The following is an 8,023-nucleotide window of genomic DNA, read 5'->3' on the forward strand; positions in this document are numbered from 1 at the left end:
ATTTGATGAAGTACCAAAGTAGACTTGCCTGAGCTTTTTGTCTTCGAGATGTATATATTTTCATTTTGCCCAATTATTTTATAAAATAACAACACTCAACTTAGCTATTATTTGACGAGACATCATTTAGAAAGTTGTCGGGCATGACGAACACCTGAGTCATATGTTTCTGACGAGCCAGGTTTGCTTTCTTCAGAAATAAACTTGTAAAGCTTTTGTGTACTGAATGAAGCTTATCTCCCTGGCACAAGTGAAGAACAAATAGTAGACCAATTTGGGGTACAGAAGAATTTGCTGGTGGCATTTCCTGAATTAAGTGAGCTCATTTTCAGTTAATTTTTTTGGACTTGCACAAAGCTATTGAGAGCACTTTTGGGGGCCTTTTTCACAATACCCAGCAACTAAGTGATACCTCAGTCAGTAAAGAGACAAGGCAAGGCTAATACATTGAGCGATAAGAGAACAAATTATGATTTAGCAAAGAAAATTGGTAGTAACACATGGCTAACACAATTCCAAACAGCCAAATAAATAGCCATCTGCACTTGCAGTATCAAGTACCCCAAAAATAGTCAAAGGATTACAAAAAGTTCCAATGACTCGACAGCCAGTTTGATGAGACCATGAAAAACGCAGATAAATGCTATACGAAACACCAATGACCTCGATTTCGCAGGTACAATGTTATTAAAATGCTACCAGAATATTATTGCATAAAATACATAAAGTTGCATAAAAATAGGGACAAAGTAGTAACAAAGACGGAGGGAGATACAGCACCCGTGTGGAAAAAAAATTACAAGTGATATACATGCATATTTAAGCTCGCGACCATTTTTGCTCCATTATATACAAAAAAAAACACATGCACTTACCGCATCAAAAAGGTTGCTGCGCCTGGAGAATGCAGCACAGTACAAAGCAGCTTCATGAGAACCGAAAAGTAGAGCTTAGTATGTTTAAAAACTACGAATGCTTGCATACCTACAAACAGGCATGTGACATGTCATGCCTTGAATGGATGAAATTAATAAATTTTACACACAAAGTACCATCACTCTTATTGGCTTCGTCAAGGCACTCCTTGAAGTTGAACTAGAAAATGTACAACAGTGTTAAAACAACGAGAAGATAAGACCCTATAGCGTTCTTCCTGAAATAAACAGCGCAAATAACTTCATGTATCAATTCTATGGACACTTCGCCGATTCGGTGTACATATATATTTGACAACCACCCAAACAGAGACGAGAAGGGTGAATTAAGGTAGGAACACACATGAACGCTTACTCAACTAGAAGTTTATTCGGGGAGACAAAGATTTTAAACACACTGGCCAACTTCACAAAGAAAAAACCATGTATGCGCAGCAGAAACAGCCCGGCACAATAAAAAAGGACCGAAAGACGTCCTGTAGAATAAACATGGGCGTCAAACACGTGACTGTCGTGACCATCGCCATCACAGTGACGTTCCGTATAAAGTTCAAAGGCGGTAAAGTCGTCACCGCGCGCGGTATCCTAGATGTGGGAGTGAGATCGTTCGAGTGGTGAGCCCAGGGTCGATCCAAATAGGTCGCGAAGCTTCGGGCGAAAAGCGGTTCAGTACAGATTGTCACCGACATCAGCAAGGGGGGTTATGGGAGCAGCGATTGAAGCGCGACTATGTTTGGAGGGAACAAACATTGGGAAAGTAAAAAGCGTTTTTAATTCAAGCGAGACAGAGTTAGATTCATTCAACGAAAATAAAATTCCTGGTCAATTTTATATATTGTTGACGAGTTAAGAAAATACAAGTTTATTTATTTTATTATTAATAATAAATGCATTTCTTTTCAGCGCCCATCATTACACGGGGCGTTGACGCCCCTATCATTCGCAATGCGATGCACGTCTTGAAATGGGCAGAAAGGCGCACTCGTAAAGTTCACCTGTTGAAATACGCCCCCCTCACAGTTTGTGCATTCTTACTTGTCGAAGTTTGTCTGAATTTGCTGGCGCGGGTAGTTTCATCGCTTCTTAATCTGTTCAGTCAAAAGTAGTGTTACGACCGCCAGATAATTGTGTAGTTGTTTTCGTGCGACTGCGCCGGCCAACGAGCTCGGCGTCCGACGATAGGATCAGCACTCTACACCTAAAGCTTTCGTCGGCCTCCAAAGAAAGTATGTTCTCTGCAGGGGTGCGATTTCGACAGCCGTAAGGCTCGCTTTTCCTGTTTCGCTTACCGCGCTGAAAGCTCGAAACGCCCATCAAGTCAAATGGCGGGGCATTTGAATATATAGCTCCAAAAGCAGGCCAACAAAGAAAGAGAGAGAGAGAGAAAACTATTTGGTCCATTAAGGGTTTAGCGTTCGGTCTTCGTCTTCATCGCTGCAGACGCTTGACCTTCTTAGCAGGGTTGGGCCCCTAGTCCAGGGCTCCACTGAGCCGAGCTACAAATTTCGCGCCTTCGAAAACAAGATGACGTCACTTTTGCTTTTAACGGACATGGCGTCACATTATTTCTTTTTCCGCCGGAAGTGTGACCACCACATACAGATGGCGCTAAGCCCCATGAAACGCCGATGGACCGCCATGTTTTAATCGTATGGGCTCCTATGGAAGCTTCGCTACCTGGTGCATTTACCTTGGTGAGCCGGCGAACGCGGCTCATGCTCGCGTGTGCGAGGAATGCGGGCCGAAAGCGCGCTCTCTCGTGTCGCGCGCAAGGCAGGGGGTTAAGGCGAGCTTGAGCGGGGGCGAGGAGGGATGAGTGGTTTCTTCTCTGCTTACAGCACCGCTTACAGCACCGTATCTTGAAAGCTATCTACGACGTGGCCAAAGTGCGCGCCCGCGCGGGCCTCATCTTCAAAGGGATCTGCGATGTTTGCAGAGTGCGCGTAGCGCCGGTTTTTCGGTATGCGCTGTGCTTTAGAAGTTTCGTTTGCGTTGAAGCAAGAGATGGGGCACGAAGGTCGATTCGATTGCTTCGACGTCGCAAATTCTCATTCAAGAATTTTGACAGGGACTTTCCACGCCCAATGAACGCGATGTGTTCACGTTTACCTGTGCGCGTGACACAGTGCTTGTTAATTTAGGTAAAATACGTTGGCGGGCTAGTTGGTTGAATCCACGATAGATGTGCAAGCGCCACTGAACGAGGACGTAGCAAGAAACAGACACACAGAGACAGCGATCTATCTGTTTGTTTGTTTGTTTCTACGTACTCGTTCAGTCGCGCTTACATTTTATATCATTGGTAATTTAGTTAGTGAGCGAATATTTACAAGTTTGTACGGTCGATCCATCTAGTCTGCTTATTTCGTAAAGCTGTCCACTAATTTGTTATCGCAATCAATGCTCCGCCTTTCGTGCGAAACTTCTACTTTTCTATTATTTTTTACTGCTATTTGATGCATGCGCTGCCACAGTAGCCGGATAAACATAAAGGACTGTAGTTGCCTTTTTCCATCGCAGGCTGGTCAGACAACTGTAGTGTCAATCTCTGCAAAATGTTATGACCCCTTCTAAATAACTTTCTCGAAAATCTCATTGGGTGTTTTCCTCTGTAGTAGGGCCGTTTCATTCTTTTGCACGTTTGAACTTGTATTCGGCCGAGAAGTAACCACAACTTTGGATGCTATGTTGCCCTTAGATTAAGGAAACAATAACTCATCTGACCTAGATGATTTCTTGCAAAGAGCGGAGGAGGCACGATAGTGGCACGGTACCTAATACGCAGCCAACAACGCATCGACTCCAGCCGTTACAACCAGCGCCGTAGTGAAGCTCATTACCAGCCCGATGATAAGGTGTGGTTATGGACCCCAGTGCGACGCCGTGGACTGTCTTAAAAGCTTCTGTGCCGACACTTCGGCCCTTACGAAATACTTCGTCGTATAAGCGACGTCGCTTACGAAGTGAAATCCGCTGGACACGAGAGCCCAAGAAGGCGCAACTCCACGGAAGTTGTGCATGTTGTCCGCATTAAACGCTACCAGGAGAGGTCATGAACAAAAAAGAAAAAGTGAGAGCACACAGAAACCCCTACTTCCTCTCACGCGTCGGGCCCATGCGGTAAGGAGGGGGATAATGCCGCGACAAACTTGGTGACATTGAAGTTGCGCGCCCTTTCTATTGGACACCGTGCGCGCCGTACCGTGGTGTCGTTCAGCAACAACAGCCAGCGATCTTCATGGTATGGACAGCCGGTTGGACCCGGCTCGCATGCGCCACGCACACGAGGTGTCACGCGAGAAGAAAGAGGAAGACGGTTCGAGGCCAGTTTTGAGAACGCGACTGCCAGGCATTTCTTTGCGACTGCAGTGACTATATATATATATATATATATGTATAAAATACGGAAATGGCATAAAGAAATAAATAAAAGGAAAAAAAGGAAAGAAAAGAAAAAAAAACAAGAAACGTTGTTGCCCACAGCTTGAAATTTCGCATAGTGAATAGATTCCGAAGTTCCTTTCGAAACGTTTATGCCTAGTTGCAATGTCATGAACTTATGAATGAGGTATGATTCTCTGTATGTTCTTTCTTGTTCAGAACGGAAATTGGACTTGAACATGCAGAGTTTAAGTTCATCAAAGTTATGACCTGGTTGGTTCAAATGTTTGGCGACGGCTTTGGGAAGCTACTTAGCTGTGTGCGTGCGACATCCTTTTAATCTTACGTTCATTGATTGTCCCATCTCGCAACTATATTGCTTCTTACACAAGGAACATTCAAGCATATAAATCAGGTCCGGACTTGTACAAGTAAAGCTAGTTCTGACTTCGTGTGTATAATCATTTGCGTTTCCTTTAACTTTAATGTCACTTTGAAGGTGCATGCAGGTCTTGCACCTACGGCGACAACATGCTTTTATTACGTGGAAATGATGTTGGCTCACTTTTGCGCGCACTAACATGTCTTTTAAGTTTCTGTTGCGGCGAAAGGTAACCCTTGGTACATCCGGGAACGCTTTTCTCAGATGCTCGTTTCTTCATAATATCGGGCGGTATTTTCCTAGGATGTTGTTTATGCTTAGGAGTGCGTTAGAATATTTTATTATGAAGTCCGGCGGTCTGTCAGATTCCGGTGTAGACTGTTTCTTAGCTAAAACCCGTTACGTGGGACAAGCACTGTTTTATTCCCGTTATGGCGTCAACAGTTACTCGTCAATACCCAGAGTGAACGTCGGCGAAGAAGTAGGTCGCACCATATTGACAATCAAAAGCGCCATGAATTCGTCGTAGAGAATAGGCGTCTTTCTTTGTAATGTTCTTCAGGTATCAACAATTCATAGAGAAGCGCGACAATTCATCTTTCTCTTTAACTAACATGACAGCCGATGCCCAGGGACTGAGGAAAGGCTCCATATTGTATTTGGCAACATCTTCATGACATCCTGCGGGACGACGTTTCTTTCAAACGCTGGCACTCCGTACAGGCGTCAGTAGACAGGGCTGGTATCACGAGCGTGTATGCCATCCGTGACTAAAGAGCTCTGGTCAAAAGACCGATTGTTGAAGTAAAATATACGCCAATATGAAATAAGATCGCGCCACAGGACTTCAGTGTGATGCGACGGACGGTCAGAGGTAATCATGTTTTCAATTTCCCGGCTGTCAACTTGAAACATTTGCGAGACGTGTTAACTACAAGCTACAACTAGCGCGAAATGATCTACCGATGCGCCCTGTAGTCAGCAAATGTGAGCCAAGCATCTCCCAAGGATACTCCCAAAGCCAGCCACTTTGGGAGTGTCTACTTGGTGAAGCTAAAACTGGCAAGTTGAAGGCATGTTCTATTAGCTTTTTTGTTCATGACTGTGTAGGGATCAATTACACTGAGTTAGTAGCACGTCAGTGAGGGACATCAAAGAGTAATCGCTATCTAGAAAAGCTGGCTACATTAAACATGGACATGCGTCTTCATTTTAGACGGGAGGCGAACACAACCAGCGGATTGGATATGACACAGAGGTTGGAACTGAGGGCCTAAAGGTTTGTGGAGTTCAAGACTGAAAACATCGGCTGAGCAGTTGATCGCTGCGGCATGAGCTGAAGGTCAATTCCAAGTATTAAGTCTAGAGGCATTGTGCTAGAAAGGCAAAAACTACAGACACTTAGGGACAGGCGGGTTTCTCGAGCAGTGCATATCCCAACGATATTAACTTTCCCACCGTCAGCGACACGTAAACTTTGGGAGGTGGCTGGTAGAGGGACTTCTTCAGGCGTCGGTGAAATCTAATACTAATGACAGAGACGCGCGTCCCAACCTCAATCAACTCACTGACATGAAACCCATTGATCTGGGCCTCAGGCGTGCTCCAGTGGGTAGGTAAGGGTCACAGCGTAGTAGACAGGTATAAGATGTAATGGTAGCAAAATTAAAACACACACAATTCTTTAATTACGAGCGATATATTTCACTTCCAACGAAAAACTAAATGACTAAAGCGAGCAAAATATACTAATAACACAGTGTGCAAATGGCACTGAGAAGGTTAAACGAGGCCATCTATAAGGATAAGCACCATTATTTCAACTACACGTTTACCAATTTTATTAAAGACTCTCCTGAGAAGTTTTGGCGATACTTGTCCACAAAAAAGAAGGCGGTTGATCGAATTGTGTGCGATGGCGTGACTATCGAGGACAAGCGTATTATAGCTGAAAAGTTCAATAAATACTTTCACAGTGTTTTTTTCCAGCCAAACCAAACCGTTACGTCTGAGCTTTAAAGCGGTTATGAAATACGTGCCCTTACGTCAGAACCCGGTGCTGTTTCTATATTATTAAAGGCTTAGTCGTTACCTAGACCTGACAATATACCAAACACCTTTCTTCACCGATATGCCGAGGTAATTGGTAACTTTCTTGTCGTTATTTTTGGTGTGTCGATATTATCAGTTAACATTCCTACCGATTAGAAAACTGCTCGAATCGTTCCCGTCTTCAAAAAAGCTGACAGCATGCTGTTAACAAATTATCGAGCAATCTCTTTAACGTTACGTTGCAAAATTCTGGAGCATGTCATCGCTAATTACATATACAAGTTTTTAACTTATAATAACATAATAATAACGTTTCAACATGGCTTTAGAAAAAGGCTCCCCACGGTCACTCAGTGGATAACAGTTCTTCACAGCTTCGCCTCGGTTCTTGATAGGTCACGTCAGATTGACGTTATATTCTTGAATTTTAAGAAGGCATTTCATATTGTCAGCCATGCAAAACTAATCTTAAAGCTTTGGTCTCTAGGCTTACCAGAATGTATAGTTTCTTGGGCTATATCCTTATTAGGTGACAGAGTGCAGTTTGTAATTATTGGCGGCCATCGCTCACGGCAGCTACCAGTGAGATCAGGTGTACTACAAGCATGTGTCCTTGGTCCCTTGTTCTCAATACACATAAACGATATTGTTGGTGTAACTAGTGAGCCAGTGTGTATTCGACTTGTTGCTGATGATTGCATGCTATTCGTTGAAGTGTGATGTTCTGAGTCAAGCGTTCCTTTATCACAATTTACAGAAAATTAATAAAGGGTCTGAACAATCAAATAAAGTTCTTAATGCCCCGGAAACTGTTTTCATGAAAATAACCGGAAAAGTCAGTTGTTTTACGTTCCTGTTCTCGCTTGAATCACAGCCACTAACTGAGGTCACAAAATACCAATACCTTGGAGTAAGTATAACAAACACATTGAAATGGAATTCACCCATATCAGATGTTTGCGCATCCTCCATCCACAAACTCTGCTTGCTGAGGCATAACTTTTTAAAACAAGCACCAGCCGGGGCTAAACGGTTACCATATTCATCGCTTATTTGACTGAAGCTTGAATATGTTGCTGTTGTTTGGGATCCACACACGAAACTTAATATCGATGCACTAGAGAGGATACAGCCGAAAGCTATACGGTTTATTTATTCAAAGTATCGGCAGACATAACCCCCGACCTTCTTAATGCGCCAGCATGACATTCAAACATTTCAGCTGCGGCGCAAGATTCAGAGATTGAAATTTCCTTTTCAGTTGAAGCACAGG

The sequence above is a fragment of the Dermacentor andersoni genome, chromosome 7 (genome assembly GCF_023375885.2).
Source record: "Dermacentor andersoni chromosome 7, qqDerAnde1_hic_scaffold, whole genome shotgun sequence".
NCBI classification, from domain to species: Eukaryota; Metazoa; Arthropoda; class Arachnida; order Ixodida; family Ixodidae; genus Dermacentor; species Dermacentor andersoni.